The 23,134-nt window shown below is 34.7% G+C and overlaps 1 long non-coding RNA gene across 3 annotated transcripts in view; it reads right to left on the reverse strand.

Annotated features, from left to right (window-relative positions):
- Positions 1-23,134, reverse strand: part of LOC146403338 (uncharacterized) — a 497,194-nt gene that overhangs the window by 437,056 nt on the left and 37,004 nt on the right. The window contains exon 1 of one of the 3 annotated variants that reach the window (XR_014803645.1): positions 11,707-11,880. The exons of the other annotated variants lie outside the window; for them this stretch is intronic. This is a non-coding gene — a long non-coding RNA (uncharacterized LOC146403338). Of the gene's footprint in view, positions 1-11,706; positions 11,881-23,134 lie in introns of those variants that run through there. 3 annotated transcript variants of the gene reach the window in all.

Genomic DNA, 23,134 nt, shown 5'->3' on the forward strand with positions numbered 1-23,134 from the left:
AATTTTTCTATTATAGTTGACTTACACTATTCTGTCAATTTACAGCAAAATGACTCACTTATACATATTTTTATGTTCTTTTTCTCCCATTATCCTCCAACATGTTCCATCACAAGTGATTGGATATAGTTCTCTACACTATTAACTATCTTGGTGAGAATACAGTGGTATTACATCATGCCTACAGTTTTCGTATCTCTGATTTCTAATGAAGTTGAGGACACACTCATATGGTTTTTGGGCTATTATTATATCTCTTTTCTTCAATGCCTTTTAAAATTTCTTGCCTGCATTTTCTATTAGCATTTCTATCTTTGATAGGGGTTGTTTATATTTTCTGGATACAATTATATACATATCTATATGTGTGTATGTATATATAAATTTGATAACTGTGTAACAAGTCCTATACCACTGCTTTGCATTTCATCTAGAAATTTTCTTTGCTAGTTTTGAATTATGCTTTTTCATGTGAAATTAGGATTTAACTAGGAAATGACATCTAAAATTTTTCTTGAATATTTTAAGAAATACAATGAATTTACAAATTTGGAAAAAAGACATCTTTACACACCTTTCAGTCAATGACATGGTAATATTTTATTTATTTAGGTCTTTCAGTAGGCAGAATAATGACCTTTCAAAGATATCCATGCCTTAATCCTCATAATAAGAAAATTTGTCAGTTTCTATGACAGAAAGGACTTTGCAGATATAGTTAAGTTATAAATTATGAAAGTAAGCCTATATTAGTCTGAAGAGTCCTTGTAAGAAGGGGTCAGGAAGCTCAGAGTCAGGAGATGCTGTACTGCTGGCTTTTAAGATAAAGGATGGGGCCATGAGTCAAGGAAGAGAGGCAGCTTCTAAAAGCTAGAAAAGGCAAGAAAATGGCCATGCTAACACCTTGAATTTATGGCTTCTGATTTCTGGAAGTATAAAATAATAAATTTCTGTCTTTTAAGATACTAATACTGATATTGGTATCTGGAAGTAGAGAGATACTGTAACATAAACCCAAAAGTTTGGAAGTATCTTTAGAAATGGGAAAAAAACAGAGTGATGCGATCTGAGAAAGAAGTGAAGTACTTTGGCTTAAATTATGTAAGAAGGTACAGTGAGCCAAGGACTACTCATGGCCACTAGAATTCTGAAAAGGCAAAAGAATGGATATCTCCCTGGAGTCTCCAGAAGAAATGGTGCCCTTTAGACATCTTGATTTTAGCCCACTGGAACCCATTTTTGACTTCTGACCTTCAGAACTGTGATTTGTTACCTATATTAAGATATTAATTTAGGTTTATAAATTTTTTATATAAATAATATTTTGTGTTTTCATCATAGAGGTCTTGAAAAATGTCCAACCTGTTTTAATGCTTCTGTAAGGAAATTTTTAGGTTCATTTTCATTTTTGTTGAGAGTGTATAAATTCAGATTATAGAATAAAATTTCCTTCATTGATATTCTTCCAGTAAACTTGCTAAGCCACATAATAATTCTAGTAGTTTATGTGGGGATTAAAAAAAATTACAAACCTAATAATAACAACATTATTTCTTCCTTTCTGCTGCTACTTCTTTACACCAAAAACAGTGACAAGTCAAAAATAAGGTCATTATATAGTTAATATAAAAGGAATAACTCATAAAGAATATATAATAATTTTTAAAAATATAGGCACTCAACTTTGGAGCACCTAAATATATTAAGTAAATACTAACAGGTTTGAATGACGAAATAGACAATAAATGCACAGGGGACTTTGATACCCCATTTTTCAATGATAGAGTATCCAGTCAGAAAGTCAAGAAAGGTGGTGGACTTGAAACATACTTTAGACCAAATTAATCTAACAGAAATACATAGAACAATCCATTTAAGAAAAACGGAATATGGAGTTCCCACTGTGGTGCAGTGGAAATGAATCTGACTAGGAACCATGAGGTTGTGGGTTCCATCCCTGGCCTCGCTCAGTGGGTTAAGGTTCCAGCCTTGCCATGAGCTGTGGTGTAGGTTGCAGACATGGCTCAGATCTGGCATTGCTATGGCTATGGTGTAGGCCAGCAGCTGTAGCTCCAATTGGACCCCTAGCCTGTGAACCTCCAAATGATGTTGTGTGGTCCCAGAAAGGGAAAAAAAAAAAACAAAAAAACAGAATACACATTTTTCTCAAGCTGACATACATTTTCCAGAATATTTTACCAAACAAGACAGGTTGCAACATAAGTCTTAAAAATGTAATAAGACTGATATTATAACAAGTATCTTTTCCAACCACGATGGTCTGAAACTAAAATAAATAACAGAAAGCAAGCTGGAAAATTTACAAATACTTGGAAATTAAATAACTCACTCCTTAACAACCAGTAAGTCAAAGAATAAATTAAAAGGGTTTTTTTTTAAATCTTGAAAAGAAAGAAATACAATATGCCAGAACCTACAGGTTATAGAAAAAGCTTTTATAAGAGGGAAATTTATAGCATTAAATGTCTACAGTAATTTTAAAAAGGTCTTAAATAAACATATAACTTTGCACCTCAAGGAATTAGAAAAAAGAAAAACAAATTCAGTCCCAAGTTAGCGGAAGGAAATAACAAAAATCAGAGCAAAAATAAATGAAATGGAGACCAGAAAAACAATAAAAGAGATCAATGAAACTAAAAGCTAGTTTTCTGAAAAGATAAAATGAAACTGACAAAACTTTAGCTAGTCTAGCCAAGAAAAAAATGAAAAGACTCAAATAAATAAAATCAGAAATGAAGAAGGAAACATTACACAACTGACACCAAAGAAAAACATAGGATCATAAGAAATTACTCTGAACATTTAAGTGCCAAAGAAATCGATAACATAGAATAATGGATAAATTCTAAGAACAATACAATTTACCAAGATCAAATCATGAAAAAAAAATAGAAAATATAAACACACCAAGAATGAATCAGTAATTAAAAACCTTGCAACAAAGAAAAGCCCAGAACCAGATGGGTGTCACTGGTGAATTCTATAAAATAGTTAAAGAATTAATGCCAATCCTTCAGAAATTCTTCTAAAAAACTGAACAAGAGAGAATACTCACAAATCCATTTTATGAAGTCAGCATTACTGTTATACCAAGCAAGTTAAGGATTCTACATGAAAACTATAGCCAAATATCACTTATTAATATAAATACAAATATTCTCAATAAAATTGGCAAACTGAATGCAACAGCACATTAAAAGAATCATACACTGTGATCAAATGGGCTATTTCCTAGGGATGCAAGGATGGTTTAACATACACAATTAAATAACTCTGACAAATCACATTAATAAACGAAAAATCATCTCAAAAGATGCAGAAAAAGCATTTGACAAAACACAACTTTCATAACTAAATACTCTCAGCAAATTTTGTGTAGAAAGAACATACTTTAACATAATAAACACCATATATGACAAATCCACAGACAACATCATAATCAATCGTGAAATATTGAAAGTTTTTCCTCTAAGGTCAGGAACAAAACAAAGATGGCCACTCTCATCATTCTTATTCAACCTATTACTGGAAGCTGTAGTCAGAGCTATCAGGCAAGGCATAGAAATAAGTTATCCAAATTGGAAAAAAAAAAGAAAAATTTTCTCTGCTTGTGAATGATTGGTCTTACAAAGATATACCTGATTTTCTTGTGCTTCACTTTTATTGATCTTTGCAGATATTGCCTTTTTTTAATTTTTTTAACAAGTTGAAGGTTTGTGACAACCATGCATTGAGCAAATCTACTGGCACAATTTTTCTAACAGTTTTTGTTCACTTTGTATCTTTGTATTTTGATGATTCTTATAATATTTCAAACCCTCCATTAGTACAAAGATTATGATTCACTGAATGCTCAAATAATGGTTAGAAGTTTTGAGCAATAAAGTATTTTTTCAATTAAGATGCGTATATTTTTAGATATAATGCTATTTCACACTTAATAGACAATTATATAGTATAAATATAGCTTTTATATGCATCAGGAAACCAAAAAATTATGTGACTTACTTTATTGCCATATTAACTTCATTGTGGTGGTCTGGAACAAACCCATTATTTCTCTGAGGTATGCTCATACATAGAAAATCCTATAGACTGCCACCAAAAAACAGAACTAATCAACAAATTCAGAAATGTTTCAGGATACAAAATCAACATATAGACATGAACTATGTTTCCATATAGACATGAACTATGTTTCTATACACTGACAATAAAACATCTGAAAAAGAAATAAACTTTATCATTTCCTTTTTAGCCTTTATATATTGTACTAATTTTGTCATTCGTATTTCACCAGCTAAGGCTTCCTGGAGAAAATATTGAAAGAAGTTATGAGAATGGAATTACTGGGGTTGGTTCTGATCTTACAAGAAAAGCATAGAATATTATCAGATAATTGTTTGTAGATGCCTCATCATTTGGAAGACTGTTGCCTTGCCCTTGGGTAAGACCCTTGTGCTATACTTTCCTCTTGTGCCCCACCTTTCTGTACATTGTTCTCATGAACTAGATAAGCCCTGTGTAAAAGGGTTGATGGTCATTACAGACAAACTTTATGTCTGTGATGCTCAAGCCTCAAATCTTTCACAGGATCTGCTCATAATGCAAACATTAAAAGTTTATTCAAAATTTGGCAAGTTTCTTCTTGTGACTTATGAGGCATATTTCTTTAATTCCCATCTCTCTGCTGGAGATGGATGCAGCTGTGAGAATATTCTAAGAAAAGACATCACTTTTTGAAATTTAGTTAATTTAAGGTTCTTTTCTTCTTTAACTCTCTTATGTGTCGAAAAATATCTGATATTTCAGCCTCCCTAGCTTGTTATCATTGCTAGGATGTAAGCACTTGCCTCTAAGTGACTTTTGACATCTGCATCATAAGCAAAAGGCTAAAAATACACTTTTAAACTTATAGTGAATATTGCAGAGTTTATTATTATCAAGAGGATAGTTCAAAGGAAAATATACACATTTTAAAAGATTTAAGATATCATACCATGTAAGACCCTTCATCTATTCAAATAAAATTTCTTAGCTTTTGAAGTAAAAAAAAGAATTAAGATGTCCCATTAAAAGTACATTTAATTATTGAGCTATAAGTACATTGTATTAAAATAATTTATAATCTTTATTATAAAGAAGCACTGTTTTAAAACTGTTGTTGGTAAACTGTCACTTGCAAATTCTCAATGTACTTGTGCATATGAGGCTCCTTATTCATAGTAAGTGTTGTGGGCACTACAATTATGAGTTATCATCAAGCAAAAAAGGCTTGATTTGATTAATTTATTCAAAACTCTCATATAGAAATCAAAGTGATCTAAAGAGAACTCTTCAGCGCTGTTGGGACATTACCAGTCTAGGACCACCCATTCTTCTTAATTAGAAATCACTGGAATGGAACAACAAAATGACAAAGTCACTCATGGCTGTTTATTTGTACTAGATAAATTGTCTAATAATATTAATAATAGTGATGTGGAAAATATACAGAATGCATCTAAGAGGCCATGCTTAGGCTCAAGAATCCAAATAATAATTTTATATGGTTATTTAGACAATCTAATTGAAATAAGGTAGACACATTTCCCCTCAATTAAAATATATAATAGTTTGAGGCCAATAATTTTTTATTAGAAATTCTAAAAATCTTCAAATGGAACTCTTTCTGTGGAGATGGTTTTGTAATGTAATACAATTAAGTGGCTGACCACATAAGAAGCTGCAATCTTAGATTTACTAAAAGACAAGAAATGTGTCCATTATTTCCTGCCAGAAATCTATGGCATTGTAAGAACAAAGTGAATAAAGCATGATAAATAGAATAATTATTTGAAATATCACACTCTGCTGCTTAAAAATATCCTACATATTCTCTCATGTTTACTTTCTCTTTGTAATTGCTCTATGTACATGGCATAATGTCTGGGTTGCATTTCATAAACATTTGTTGAGCAAATTAATAAATAATTATAATTTATACTTTAGTAATAATAACTTTTTGTTTTTCTCAGGTTAAATTATAATATTATTTTCCCCCAGATTATGTAGGTGTATAATTTCCAGAGGGAAGAGAGGTTAGTTTAGGTAAATCTGGAGCTACTGAGTTATGACAAAGGTGAACCGAGGCATTCTCAGTTTTAATTTCATAAGTTACTCTAACATTCACCGTATTTAATAATGTATTCTTTACTATCAGTAATTTTGTTTAAAATATTTCTTAATTTTGGCTAATAAACTAACATGATTTTAATTCATAATAATATATGAGGGGGAGTAGTAAAAACAAAATACCAATAAAATTTTAAAATAAATTTGTGCAGGTTTAAATATTGACAAACTTTTATTTCTTTCTTTTCTATTTTTTTTTTTTTTTTTTTTTTTGTCTTTTGTCTTTTCAGGGCTGCACCCACAGCATATGGAGGTTCCCAGGCTAGGGGTCTAATCTAATTGGAGCTGTAGCTGCTGGCCTACACTACAGCCACAGCAACACCAGATCCTTATCCCACTGAGTGAGGCCAGGGATGGAACCCAGAAACTCATGGTTCTTAGTTGGATTCGTTTCTGCTGCGTCACAACGGGCACTCCGACAAACATTTTTTTTTCAAGAGGAAATTTTATCCAAACGTTTTTGCTACATTATTGACCAGGTATTGTTATCTTTTTTGTTTTGATAAATTTGAAGGAAAGAAAGATAAACAGTGAGCCTTTAAAATCATGTTATGGGCTATTAGAATAATTAAGAAGAATAAAACTTTCCATGCTAAAAGGAAAAAAAAATAATTTTAACCAATTGCCATATATTAAAAGAAAACTTTTATCTCAGGAGACTAGAATGGTAACTTTCATGCAGTAAACTTTGATTACATGTTTTATTAAAAAGGTAACTTTTACTTACATTTATTATGTTAATTAACTATATCACTATTACCAATAGGACTACGTTCTCTGTATTATTTTAGAAGGACATAAAGAACAAAACAATAAACTTGTGACTTATAAGAACATTTGGAATTGGCTGTATAGTTACTGATGACCTTTCTCAGACCTTTTTTCTTTATTGTGCCATCTAAGAGTTTGACATGCAAGATGTCATTATATACCAGGTTTATTTAATCAGAAGTTTTGTTGAGAGCCTTCTATGAGCCAAGAATGAATGCATGTATGAGTAGAACATGAAGATAAATGGAAGAATCAATAACTGGGTTCAAAGAACAGAAAAAAGGCCAGTAGCTGTTGTACTACAATGGATAAGATATAGGCTGGCATGAGATAAAAATCAACCAAATTATGTAAAACAAAACTGAGAGTTTGTAGTCATTCTTATTGTAATGGAAATGTATTAAATTACAAACTGAGAAGCTATCAAGTTATTTAAATAAATAACTCTAATTTGTATGTTAGGTATTAGTAATGGAAGCTGGGAGACAAGGTAGGATGTTACTTCAGTCATTTAGATGAAAGCCGTTAGTGACTTGGCCTAACACTGTAGCAGCAAAGGAGGAAGAAAAAGATTTTTCTGAATATGTGGGTGGGGCCAGGACTTGATTACAGATTGGGTTAGTGTTTGAGAAGCAAGAATAACCATAGAAAACTCATTGAAAACTCCATGAGGTAAGTGCTTTATCCTGTCAAGAATTTGGTCAAAGAATATTACATGGTTTTGGTTTGAGCAACTGGATGAATGATGGTTCCATTTACTTGGATATGGAAGGCTGAGAATTTTAGAAGTTGAATTGTTACTTTCATATTGTATTAATCAATCAGCAGTGTAACAGTCATCACAAGCTTGCTGGGAACCTATGATTATTCAGTGTCTTTGATGTAATATACTTTGAATATATTATAAAGACATTTTCATCGACATGTTCAAGAAGCCTGATTAATTTGGACAGTTTCCAGAGCACATCTTGCCCAGGATGTATTTCAAAGACAAATTAGTAGACAACTTGATGCTCAGTGGGGAAAACCTGCTTATGTGGTGTACCTAGTGTTTTTGCAAGCTTAGAATAATAACTGTTATTCATCATAAATTAAAGCATTTGAGCACCATGGGCCTTTAAATATGACTAATTTAAATGTCTCCTTTTAAAAACTACCTATATCTACTATGTTTCTCAGAGCAAAGATCAATGGACATTAACAAAATTTAAGAAAAAAAATTTTAAATTTTCTTCAACATTTCAGGAGCCTATTGATTATTGGAATTTTATACGCTACTGAAAATGAAATGATTTCTTTTGTGCTATTATTTTAAATTAAAAAGTAAGGTTGAGGAATACCAAATAGTTGATTTTTTAAAAAGGTAGGCATGTAATGTATTGTTTTCCATTCCATATTTATTACACAGGCAATATGTATTACACAGGAAATCAACACGTTACATGCTTGATTTTGTATTATAACCTGTCATTATCACATCTTTAATTCCAGTTGTTAATTTTAATGAGTATCCTATAAGGATGATGTCAATCTCAGTCAAACAGTTAATCCCTATGATTAAAATAATTGTATTATAATATCATTGAATGTGATATTAATATTATTCAACACTTTAGATAAATATGGATTTCTAAAGAAATATTTGTTGTTGATCATGAATTTATCACTTAATCATGACTTTTATTTCCATATGCAAATAGTTTTAATTACTTGACTCCTGAGATACTGGTCTCTTTTCACAAATACATATATTTAAGAAATGCGGGGAATTCCCGTCGTGGCGCAGTGCTTAACAAATCCGACTAGGAACCATGAGGTTGCCGGTTAGGTGCCTGCGCTTGCTCAGTGGGTTAACGATCCGGCGTTGCCGTGAGCTGTGGTGTAGGTTGCAGACGGATCCCGTGTTGCTGTGGCTCTGGCGTAGGCCAGAGACTACAGCTCCGATTGGACCCCTAGCCTGGGAACCTCCATATGCCGTGTGAGCGGCCCAAGAAATAGCAAAAAAAAAAAAAAAGACAAAAAAAAAAAAAAGAAAGAAATGCAGAATAAAAGTAATTTGTCATGTCACTGACTAGTGAAAACACTAATAAAAATAAAAATTTGCAAAATACAGAATAGTTTTATTATCGCAGCTACTAGTGTGTTCTGCATTGCATGTTACTGTATGATTTGTTTCCTGTATAGGGAATATAGACAATATATATATTTAAAGTAAAATTATATTCTATATCCAGGAATTCAGAAAGGAAAAAAGAAATAAAATTGGTTAACCTACTGAATTATAAAATTGCAGGAACAAACACTTGGAATTAAGTTTTTATTATCAAGTGATTGGATAGTAAAAATTTAGTTTATAATTCAGTCTTCAGAATTCTCAGACCTTTGGAAAGACTTACTGAATAGAACTTTTCCAAATACTTTAGCTATGAAGAGAAATAAACCCTCTGGTGACTCAACAAGAAATACACACTGACAAAATACAACACCTAAAAATAATATTGATGCAATACATGTAGAGTGTTCCACAGGGAAGAGAGTGTGTAAAGAAAATGATTTGTAGTAAAATGGGAAAGATGTAAATTTAATGAAAAGATTCTACCTTGAAGTTAGAAGAAGCTCGTGAAATTTTTCAAGAATTATTTACTGGAGAAATTAAAAAGGAATATTTTATATAATAGCTCTCATTCTCCATGTTTAAAGAGCTTCTCCATTGAATTATGAAGTGGGGACTCTTCAACACTTAAAGACAGAACACAAGGAATTGCTGAAAAAAGTGACAGAAACATCCAACTAGGTGCTGGGCATAGTGAGGCAAGGAGCTGTTACACTTGAGAAAAGCTTGTTGCTTAGTATTTTACAAATACAGTCTCATTGAAAACTCTGTGAGGTTAAGAGCTATTATGTCAATTTATAGAACAGGACAGAGCAAATAATTTGATCATAATTGTTGACTGTCTCAATGGTGAATGTATTAGAACCTATCTTTGATGTCCCAAAGTCTGAGCTCTTAACCACCACTTTATCCTATCATGTTATGATTGATTTCCACTATCTACAAAAGACCAGCTTTTTCAAAAGGGCAAATATGTAAAACAAGCAGGATAACACTGGGGGAGAGAAATGAGAACAGTGGAAATAGTAATAATGGAGACGGTAACAATATTATAGTTTTGTAAAGGTGTTAAGAGATAAGGTCAGTAATTGGGAAGCCTATGGCACAGGTGAACCTGTAAATAGAACAGGAAAAGACTCACAGGCATGGAGAACAGACTTAACGGTTGCCAAGGGGGAGTAGAGGGGGTGGGACTGACTGGGAGTTTGGGTTAGTAGATGCAAATTATTACATTTAGAATGGATAAGCAGTGAGGTCCTGTTGTACAGCAAGGAACTATACCCAATCACTTGTGATAGAACATGATAGAAGATATTATAAAAAAAGAATATATGTATGTATGTATGTATGTATGAGTATGACGGGGTCATTTTGCTGTACAGAAGAAATTGCCAGAATGTTGTAAATTAACTATAATAAAAAATTTAAAAAAAGAAAAAGAATACAGTGAGCCTCTGCAGAACAGGAGTGGGCAATGTGCCAAAGATATCCATATATTTGCACATGTTATTGCAGGGGTTCATCCAAGTTTCAGTTCTGCATGTTGTCACATCATCCTAAAAACATGTGAAAAGCTGAACAGACTGAAAAATTAACAACTCTTCTTTACTCCAAAAGAGAGAGGAGAGGAGGACGGAGGGCAAACCACCCCTCCAAGAATGGAAAGACAGACAGGCAAATACAGGAGTCTTAGCTTATCAGAGCAGAGATTTACAAGCAGAAACCTCTACCGGAACCAGTGCCACCATGGTATGAAAACTGGAAAGGTAACTGACAAATTGCTGGAGGCTCAACACAGATAACTCTTAAGAATTAAAAATTCCTAGGGCTGTCCATTATTAGAAGGTTCTTGAAATTTTGTGGATTTACCTCTATGCTCTGGATAAATTTCTCAAAACGAGTATCAGAGAAAAACCCTCTCATGTTTCCAACAGGAGAAAGGGAAAAGGAATTATTTTGATAAAATAAAAAAATAAAAGTGTTCTTCCTAACAAGGCCTGACCTTAGGAGAAACTAATTAACCAAAGCATAACCTGCTGGGGTATCATCAGAGCTTAATTGAGCTGGAGGAATGCAAACATCCAACTCCACTCAGCTCTACCCTTGCACGTGAGAGAAGGGAAATGCCCACTCCAGCGATCTCACCCCACCCAAAGGGGAGAAATAACTGAGAACACTTGCGCAGTTCGGTTCAGGGGTATATGGTCATTAAAAGACTGAGACCTAATCAACAGAACTAAGGAAAGCTTCCCTTCCCTCCCATCTCACCTCCATATTTCACAGGGCCTATTTATAGTGGTTCCTTTTATTTGATACCTCATATCTAGCCATCAAACAAATAAACAAACAAAGATTACTGGGCATATCAGAGGCAAAAAACACAATTTGAAGGGACAGAGCAAGTGTCAGAAACAGACATGGCAGGCATGTTGAAAATATCATACTAGGAATTTAAAACAACTGCAATTAGGGGAGTGAAATCATCAAGATGGCAAAACAGGTAACTCCTAAATTCAGTCTACCTCACAAGAAAACCAACTAGCAACTATATGTTTATCGCCCAAAAAAGCCCATTAAAAATTCTCAGGACATAAAAATAGAATCTAGGTAATAAAACAAAGTCTAACCTTTTTTTTTTTTCCTTTGTGCTTCTTCTAGTTTTACTTGCTCCACATGGTACTGCATGCAGAGATCTTGCCCCCGCACTTCAGGTCAGAGTTCCTAGCGTGAAATATTTGTGCCACCAACACCTCAGCTCAAGACCAATGTGTGGAGCCCTGCTCTGACTCTGCAATTCAAGTTGGCGGTGGTGGGCCGTGTGCAGAGACGCTGCACCCGGCACTGCGCATGGTCTGGAGCCCCAAGTATCACGCAGCACAGCTGTGCCTGCCCAGGAGAATTCCACTCCTCTCTCCACTAACAAAAACACAGGTCTTGGAGAGCATGTACTCTAGAGCTCACGTTCATACCTTTCCACAGTTTGAGTAAAGAATAAAGCTTTTCTTTAAAACCAAACGTGGACTTTTTCTTTTGGTTTGAATAACACCTGGCAGGAGCACCCTTACTGAGCACCAACATATATTACACCTTTGTGAAAATCCCCAGGCTAGCAGATGAGGCTGAAGCACCCAACTGGATCACAGAAACCTGGAAGGACTGTGATAGAAGGGTAAGAAGAGTGATTTCACATTGACCATATCACCCTTCACACAGCCAACACAGAGCTGTACTGAGAGGCCTCTCTTGGTCACAGTTTCCATAATGGGATGGCGGGAGCCCAATGTGGACATATAGCTTCTCTAGCATTGTGGGACCCTTCCTGAGAGGACCACTTGAGTCTCAATTTATGGGGACCACTGGGACTTAGAGACTGGAGAGGGTGGTGGGCTTATAGCAACCGGGACTCAGACCTTGGAGGACCATTCTTACAGGCAGTGGTTCCCATGACGAGATGCCAGCTAATAGCTCTATTCATTTTTAGAGAGGAATTGGTGGCTCTGCTGGATATCCTATTTGGTTGGCAGTTCTGATCAATTTGGGTCCCCAGCCTATGGGACATACTTGCTCTGTAGCCCCTTTTACAACTCTTTCTGGAAAGGGAAACAAATTAGAGCCCTGCCCAGCTGCTGAGCATACCTGTTAGTAACACCCCCACACTGCACAGCCCCAGGAAGCCTGGGCACAGACACCCAGCAACCTCAGAACACATCCTATGGACCACCAGGGTAGAGGTAAATCAGCAGCCTCAACTGACTGCTTAACATAGCTTCCAGATCTGCTCAAACAGGAAGCCTAGCCTGAGACCCTGGGCAGTCCTAAAGTGCATCCTTCAGCCTGCCCAGCAAGGGAGCAATTTCAGAGCCCTGCCTAATTGCTGAACAGACCTCCAGTATTGCCCAAACAAGAAGCATTACCAGAGAATCCAGGCAGCATGAAAGCCTATCCTACTACCCTCTCAAGCAGGGAGCAAAGGCAGCAATTTACCCATCTGTTGAGCATGGCCTCTGGCCCCACCTGATCAGAATGCTTCACCAGTGACCTCAGGTGGTCTCAGAGTTCAGTAATTATATTGCTCAGCCAAAGCCCAACGAGGGGCCTTGCACAATTGCTGAACAGAGCCTGTAGCCTGCCTAGGCAGGAAATTCAGCCAGTGACCCCACCTAATCACAAAGCATAGCCTATAGCCACACCCAACCAGGGATGCTGGACAGCTCCCTGACCCAATCACAAGAAACAACTGCAGTCCCATCCAATTATGGGGTGGTCTAGCTGAAATCCTCACTTAAACATGGAGCCCAGCCAGTAAACTTGCCCAACAGCAGAGCAAAGACAGAAGCTTGCCCAATTGTGGAACCCTGCTAAATTCAAGTCACAGACTGCAATCCTGCCTAATAACAGAGCACTGCCTGAGGTCCTCATCTAAACAGGAATCCCTGCCTTCGGGCCCTGCTAAGTGCAGAGCCCAGCCAGCAGCACCATCTTGTTTGGGAGTACAAAATTAAGTCTTACCTGACCAAGATCCAGGCTAAAGTCCTGTCCATTCACGAGTCCAATTTATGGTACTATCTTGCTGGGGATCACAGCATGGAAATCTACATGAACAAAGGTAACTGCAGAGTCCCACTTATGGCCACACCTGACCACAAAGCATGCCCAACAGCCCTACGTAAACATGGAATACAGCCAAAAGCTCCATCCAAACAGCTGAGACAATGGCACCCCTGACCTCAGAGGATAGACAGTTGCCTCACCTAACTAGAGAATCTGACAGCAATCCCAAACTGCCTGTAGACACTACTAGCTCCCCCATTCAGAACTCCAAGCTCAGCTGAGTGATAATGGTCTTTTCCTGCTGAGGGGTATGTGTAAAGTGTAGAAGAGAACATTGCATCCTCAATTGCACAGATATCAATGCAAAATACAAGGATTTCAAAAAAATCTGCTAAAGATGACACCACCACAGGAAACTAATAAAGCTTCAATAAATGATACTAAGGAAACAGACATCTAGAATTCTGAATAATTCTACTAAAGAAATTCAGTGAACTATAGGAACACAGACAGATAACTGAACAAAATTAGGGGAAAAAAATGTATGAGCAAAATGAGAAGTCTGAAAAGAAATGTAAATCATCCCCCCCCCAAAAAAAGGCCCAAACTGTAGAATGACAGAACTGAAGAAAGCTCCAAAGGCATAGGAGGTCACAAAAAGACTGCCCAACCACACCAGCCCTATTCAATGTACTACTAGAAGTTCTAGCCAGAGAAATTATATAAGAACAATAAATAAAAAGCACCCAAATCAGAAAGGAAAAAGTACAATTGTCTCTTTTTGAAATGATATGATCTTGTGTATGAAAAATTCTAAAGACTCAACCAAAAAACTTAGAATCAATGAAGTCAGTAAGGTTACATGTCATAAAATCAACAAGGAACTATTTGAACAGAAATAAAGAAAACAGTATAATTTACCATTGCATCAAAAACTAAAAATACTTAAGAATAAACTTAATGAAGGTGAATAATTTGTGCACTGAAAACTATAAAGCATTGATGAAAAAAACTGAAGACGACACAAATGAATGGAAGGACATCCCATGTTCATGGACTGAAAGAATTAATACTGTTAAAATGTGCATAATATCAAAAGTGATCTATGAAGTTAATGAAATGCAATTTAAATTCCAAATTTTTCACAGAAATAAAAGAAATGATCCTCAAACTTAGGTGGAACTAGACTGTAAATAACCTAAGAAACACTAAGAAAAAAGAATAAAGTGGTCAGCATCATATTTCCTGACTTAACCTATGCTATATAGCATTAGTAATCAAAACAGCTTGGTACTGGCAAAAAACAAACAACCAATCAATAGAATAGACTAGTGAGGTCATCCATAAACCTATACATATATGGTCAACTAATGTTTGACAAGGGTGAGACCAATAGGCAATGAGGAAAAACTATTCTCCTTAATAAATGGTTTTGGGAAAAAGGGATATACACATGCAAAAAAAAAAATGGATTTCCATTTTACACCATATGCAAAGTTGGCTCAAAACAAATTAAAGATTTAAAAGACCTAGTACCATAAAACTTCATGAAGAAAGAAGATAGGGCAAAAAAGCTCCTTGACATTGTTCTTGGCAGCAATATTTTTTGCCTTTTTGTCTTTTAGGGCCACACTGGAACATATGGAAGTGCCTAGGCTAGGGGTCAAATTGGAGCTGTAGCCTCCAGCCTATGCCAGAGCCAGAGAAACACAGGATCTGAGCCGGATCTGTGACCTACACCACAGTTCATGGCAACGCCAGATCCTTAACCCACTGAGAGAGACCAAGGATCAAACCCACGTCCTCATGGATGCTAGTTGTGTCCATTAACTACTGAGCCATGACGGGAACTCCTTGGCAGCAATTTTTAATGTAACTCCAATATATCATATTTTTTGAATATTATTCAATGTTTATAGAGAAGGAAATAATGTTATTTGCAACAACATGGATGAATCTGGAGGACATTATTTTAAGTTAAAGAAGCCAAACAGAAAGGCAAACAATGCATTATATTATTTGTATATAGAATCTTAAAACAAATTCACACGTATGCATATAGAAAGTACAAAGTAGTTGCCAGAGGCTGGGGGTGGTGATAGGGGAAATAAGAAGAGGCTGGTAAAAGAATACAAACTTTCAGATACAGGATGAATATGATTTGAGATTCTAATGTATAACAGTGTATAATCTGTTAATCTAATGCATAGCAATGTATAATCTAATGTATTATATAGTTGATAACACTATATAATATAGTTGAAAGTTGCTAAAAGAGCAAAACTTAAATGTTCTCTGTCTCTCTCCCCCTCCCTCGCCAACACAGATACACACTCAGCAAATGTGTGATGATAGATGTGCTCATTAACTACACGGAGAGAATTTTCATGGAGTATATCAAATCCTCAAGTTGTAAACTTTAATGTCATAAATTTATTTGTCATATATGCCTTAAACTGGGGGGGGAATATGGTATTTATTAAATTGGAATATTATTCAGTCATTGAAAGAAGGAAATCCTTCCATTTGCAACAACACTGATAGACCCAACGCTAAGTGAAATAACCTAGACAGAGAAAAACAAAAACTGTGCAATATCCCTTTTGTGTGAAATCCAAAAAGCTGAATTTATAGAAACAGAAAGTAGGATAGCAGTTGCCAGAGGCTAGGGGTGGGGAAAATGAGAAGATGTTGGCCAGAAGACATAAACTTTCAATTATAAAATGAGGAAATTTTCTGGATCTAATGTACAGCATAGTGATTACAATTACTAATACTCCTGAGAAACAAAAACCAAGCAGGAGGCATAACTCTCCCAGACTTCAAGAAATACTACAAAGCCACAGTCATCAAAACAGTGTGGCACTTGTATCAAAACAGACAGACAGACCAATGGAACAGAATAGAGAATCCGGAAATAAACCCTGACACCTATGGTCAATTAATCTTTGACAAGGGAGGCAGGAACATCAAATGGAAAAAAGAAAGTCTATTCAGCAAGCATTGCTGGGAAACCTGGACAGCTGTATGCAAAGCAATGAAACTAGAACACACCCTCACACCATGCACAAAAATAAACTCCAAATGGCTGAAAGACTTAAATATACGACAGGACACCATCAAACTCCTAGAAGAAAACATAGGCAAAACACTCTCTGACATCAACATCATGAATATTTTCTCAGGTCAGTCTCCCAAAGCAATAGAAACAAGAGCAAAAATAAACCTATGGGACCTAATCAAACTGAAAAGCTTTTGCACAGCAAAGGAAACCCAAAAGAAAACAAAAAGACAACTTACAGAATGGGAGAAGATAGTTTCAAATGATGCAACTGACAAGGGCTTAATCTCTAGAATATATAAACAACTTATACAACCCAACAGCAAAAAAGCCAATCAATCAATGGAAAAATGGGCAAAAGACCTGAATAGACTGTTCTCCAAAGAAGATATACAGATGGCCAGCAAACACATGAAAAAATGCTCAACATCACTGATTATAAGAGAAATGCAAATCAAAACTACCATGAGATACCACCTCACACCACTCAGAATGGTCATCATCAATAAGTCCACAAATAACAAGTGCTGGAGGGGCTGTGGAGAAAAGGGAACCCTCCTGCACTGCTGGTGGGAATGTAAACTGGTACAGCCACTATGGAGAACAGTTTGGAGATACCTTAGAAATCTATACATAGAACTTCCATATGACCCTGCAATCCCACTCTTGGGCATCTATCCGGACAAAGCTCTACTTAAAAGAGACACATGCACCCGCATGTTCATTGCAGCCCTATTCACAATAGCCAGGACATGGAAACAATCCAAATGTCCATCGACAGATGATTGGATTCGGAAGAAGTGGTATATATACACAATGGAATACTACTCAGCCATAAAAAAGAATGACATCATGCCATTTGCAGCAACATGGATGGAACTAGAGAATCTCATCCTGAGTGAAATGAGCCAGAAAGACAAAGACAAATACCATATGATATCACTTATAACTGGAATCTAATATCCAGCACAAATGAACATCTCCTCAGAAAAGAAAATCATGGACTTGGAGAAGAGACTTGTGGTTGCCTGATGGGAGGGGGAGGGAGTGGGAGGGATCGGGAGCTTGGGCTTATCATACACAACCTAGAATAGATTTATAAGGAGATCCTGCTGAATAGCATTGAGAACTATGTCTAGATACTCATGTCGCAACAGAAGAAAGGGTGGGGGAAAAAACTGTAACTGCAATGTATACATCTAAGGATGACCTGACCCCCTTGCTGTACAGTCGGAAAATAAAAAAAAAAAAAAAAAAAAAAAAAAAGCAATTACTAATACTGCATTATATACTTGAGCACTAAGGGAGTAGATTTTAGATGTTCTCACAACACACACACACACACACACACACACACAGGTAAAATGATCATTATGTGAGGTGATGGAAGGAAGCCAACTTTATTGTGGTAATGCTTTCACAATATTTATGTGTATGGAGTCATTATGTTGGACATCTTAAAATTACACAGTTATATGTCACTTATATCTTAATAAAGCTGAATAAAATTTAGAAATAAATGATTTTCCTCCTATCAAATATACTTGTCTTTCTACCACATATACAATCCTATTTACTTTACACGGTTTCAGAAAATATCAAAGAATCAACAGTAAAGTAACCAAATCTTACATAAATTCCCTGAATTAGTAATAACAAAATTAACCAATAATACACTGGGAAAATAAGCATTCTTATATAACAGAATATCATTAAATGACACAGGTCAAAAAGCACAAATCCCAGTTACAAGATAAGCAAGTTCTGAGTATATAGAGTATGGCTTGGTGACAAAAAGTTAATGTTTTATTGTGTATTTGAGTGTTGCTAGAAGAGTAGATCTGAAAAGTTCTCATCATAAAAAAATATATTTCTATGTGAGGTGTATGACATTAACTAAACTTAACTGTGGTAATAACTTCACTATATATATATATATATATAAAATCATTTCTATATATATAATAATGTATAGCTAAAATTAATACAATGTTATAATATATGTCAACTGTATCTCAATAAAACTAGAAAAAAGAAAAATAACATGACATAGGTATACGTTTATGCTTATGTATGGAATTAATTTATGCCATATTGTGGAAAAAGCACACTGTAAAATAATTGTGTGATTCTTTTTCTCACTACTCTAAGAAATATAATTATTTCACAACATAATTATGGAAATTTTTTATCTCTTCACTTAGACACAAGGAAACCAAGATTACATAGCAAGTACTTGGCAGAAATAGAATTTGAACACAAAACAGTTTGAGCCGGAGTCCTACCTAGACACATCAAATTGTGATCTATATTTTGTAGACTTAACAATATTTTTTTTCCATTTTACTTGTATTATATTTATTATACAGTACAGTTGATTATATTATATATTTAAATAAAAATGTATTCAAAATCAACTTGCTTCATTTTTCTCCTAGGACAAACATATATTTACAACATATTTTACTATATGTCAAAAATACAGTAGTATTGTGTTTGAGATGAGTCTATTATTTTGATTATACCATAGGATACTAGTGAGACACTGAAAATACCTAATGTCATAACTTTAATAGAATTTTAACATTCTTCTGAGGCTCAAATGAATACACTAAGCCTTTGAAACCGGCAATGGATTTTGCAAATTTAAGTTAGCTAAATATTAACTCTGTGCAGAATAAGTGCATAGAATAGAATAAGTGGTATCCCTGTAGTTGATTAAGAAAGTATAAAGACAGTTATTAGGGGCTTCTCAAGTTATGATTCATTCCCATAAGTTATAGGTTTGATCTTGAAGATTATCTTAGTATGTTGCAGAATTTGGATCATTCTCTCCTTAAGACTTTTAGAGATAATCACTTTCCTGCTCACCTCTTTGCACCAGAATTCTGTTTCCAGAGTTCAAAATGTCCAAAATTGTATATTAGAACAATCTATATTCATAGTTTCTGAGAAAGAGAATGTTTGTTAGATGAATTCTATTCACTTGGATTAATATAATAGATCAAAATTCATTAGTGTCCGCAATTTTGACTTGAGCATAAAAAAAATCTCACTATAAATTTCTTGATTGAATTTTCCATATTTTCAGACAATTGTCTTTTCTCATTTAAGTACTTATGAAAGAGCAAATAAAAATTTAGAGTCTAATTCTAAAACTTTAGTGTCTCATTCTAGGCAGATCCAATCAGTGTTATGGTAATAGTCCACTTAAAAAAGATGAGATTTGTGGGATTTATCAAGTTCTAACTCCAGAGACTAAAACTCTTGTAAAGGAAACATAATTTGATGTTTCTGACACTAGCAGCATGGTTGAGAACTCATTTATTTTAAAAAAAAACCTCATTTCTTAGTATGTGCATTTATGTAGAATAATCCCAACCTGTATATTTGATGTTTTGTCTCTGCCTCATTAAAAATATCAGTTGGTCCAGAAGCCATGTGAGAGTAAATGCCACTAACAGTTATGGGAAATTTATACACAACTTTCATTATGATTCATTTTGCCACAACATAGGCTGTTCCCCTCACTCATTTATTTATTTTATTTTTTATATAATGATTTTTATTTTTTCCATTATAACAGGTTTACAGTGTTTGGCAATTTTCTACTGTATAGTGTAGCTACCCAGTTACACATACATGTATACATTTTTCTCACATCATGCTCCATCATAAGTGACTAGACATAGTTACCGGTGCTACACAGCAGGATCTCACTGCTAACCCATTCCAAAAGCAATAGTCCGCATCTATTAACCCCAAGCACCCAATCCATCCCACTCCCTGTCCCTCCCCGCCTCCCCCTTGGCAACCACAAGTATGTTCTCCAAGTCCATGATTTTCTCTTCTGTGGGAAGGTTCATTTGTGCCATATATGATTTCAGATATGTGATATCATGTGGTATTTGTCTTTTTCTGACTTATTTCACTCAGGATGAGAGTCTCTAGTTCCATCCATGTTGCTGCAAATGGCATTATGTCGTTCTTTTTTATGGATGAGTAGTATTCCATTTGGGTATATATACCATATCTTCCTAATACAATCATCTCTGGATGGACATTTGGGTTGTTTCCATGTCTTGGCTCTTGTGAATAGTGCTGCAATGAACATGCGGGTGCATATGTCTCTTTTAAGCAGAGTTTTGTCTGGATGTATGCCCAAGAGTGGGATTGCTGAGTCATATGCTAGTTCTATGTACAGTTTTCTAAGCTATCTCCAAACTGTTCTCCATAGTGGCTGTACCAGTTTACATTCCCACCAGCAGTGCAGGAGGGTTCCCTTTTCTCCACAGCCCCTCCAGTACTTGTTATTTGTGGACTTATGAATGATGGCCATTCTGACTGGCATGAGGTGGTATCTTGTGGTAGTTTTGATTTGTATTTCTCTAACAATCAGTTATGTTCAGTATTTTTTCATGTGCTTGTTGGCCATCTGTACATCTTCCTTGGAGAAATGCCTCTTCAGGTCTTTTGCCCATTTTTCCATTGGGTTATTGGCTTTTTGCTGTTGAGTTGTATAAATTGCTTGTATATTCTAGAGATTATGCCCTTGTCAGTTGCATCATTTGAAACTATTTTCTCCCATTCTGTAAGTTATCTTTTTGGTTTCTTTTTGGTTTCTTTTGCTGTGCAAAAGCTTGTCAGTTTGATGAGGTCCCACTGGTTTATTTTTTCTTTTATTTCTATTGCTTTTGGCCATCACTCATTTAAATAAGACGTTTCTTGAAGTAGACTTTCGAGTGTTTAAAGGGTGCACGTGTGTGTGTGTGTGTTGTGTGTGCATGCAGGCATAGTGGTGGATGGACAAGTTAAATTATTGTTCATTTAATCCAAATAATAGATAATTTATTCCAAGGAAACAAGTCCTTTTTCTTTTCCTATGACCTTCACAGATTTGGAAATTTTTAAGAAATAGTTGAGTAATGAAATAAATGCATACTTGCATAAATATTTATAAAGCTTATGTTAATGCACACTCCTATCCATATTTCTAAAATCTATGAAGAATTATTTTTTAGCTTATCAGGATTTACATGATACAGGTTTCCTTTAAGTAACTAATATGATTCCATTAATTTTATTATAGTCAGTAATTTAAATTAATTAAATTTAAATTTAGTGATCTGCACTTTGTAATTATCATGTAATAAGCAAATTTATACTTATTAAACATAAAGAAGCAGTGTGTTATTACTCTTGTCAGATTTAATTTGATGAAATTCATTTCATTCTTATTAATTTACTTAGGAAAGGATTTTTATGGAATGACAATATGATAAAGAAAAAACCCATGTCATTCATATGGCAAAGAGTTTTGAAAAAATAGTGGTGAATGGATGGTCATAATATTAAAATCCTCTTTTTGCTTCAAGTTAATGGAAAATTTTCTAGCATTTGGTATAGAGACAGTAATTACAAAGCACTATTTTTCTTTTTCAATATTATCAAGACCTGATTTTCTTCTCTTTTTTGCATTATGACCTTTATAATTTATCAGAATTTACAAAATTGCAAATTTCTAACTTAAAATTTTGGAGCTAAGCAAGATAATATTACATATGAGATTCAAAATAAAAGAAATTTTGTGACCAAGACTTAAAAAAGTTGTATTACCCACGTACATTTCCTTTAAAAAATAGTATCATCATGAATAGAGAAAGTACTTTAGCCAAAGGAAACATAAATTTAGGAATGTGAGAATTTAGGAATGTGAGATATCTTAAAAAAACAGTGTGAGATATCTTAAAAAGTGAAAGATATCTTAGGAATAAATTTAAAGATATGTTTGAATCTCAACTGTGGGTGACAATGAAGATGTGAAATTAAACCAGATAATAAGAAAACATTGTGAAAACAGAAGTATTTATTACCAAAAAAAAACAAAATCTGGATTTACAACTCCTTCAGATTAGGGGAAAGAGAAAAGATCTAAGTAAAAGTATGCTGAAGACATTGTCCTGTTATGGAAAAGTAGTTACTGATAGTATTTAAGTATTAACATTGCAAAATTAATTTAGGTTAAAATGTGGCTGTTGAATATTTAAGGCTTTAAGATCAACCCTTAATAGAGGTTATAATAATTTGGTAGGACTGCCAGCAAAAAATACCACAAACTTGGCAGCTTAGACACTAGAAATTTATAAGATGTTCTAAAGGCTAGAAGTCTAACTTCAAGGTGTTGGTGGGTTTGGTGTCTTTTGAGGTCTCTCGTTATTTTGCAGATGGCCACCTTCACATTGTGTCCTCCTATGGTCTTACTTCTGTGTGCAAACACATATGTCCCTCCTGAATCTGAATTTCTCTTATTATAAGGACACCAGTTAGATTGGATTAGGGCTCACCTTAAGGTCCTCAGTTTAATTTTGTCACTCTCTAAAAGCCCTGTCTCCAAGTACAGTCACAAACTGAGGTAATAGGGGTTAGGGCTTCAATATCTGAAT

This window comes from Sus scrofa, chromosome 5 (genome assembly GCF_054392235.1).
Source record: "Sus scrofa isolate SSC_HxYL_T2T_F1_AM1 chromosome 5, Sscrofa_HxYL_maternal_Yorkshire_Landrace_v2.0, whole genome shotgun sequence".
NCBI classification, from domain to species: Eukaryota; Metazoa; Chordata; class Mammalia; order Artiodactyla; family Suidae; genus Sus; species Sus scrofa.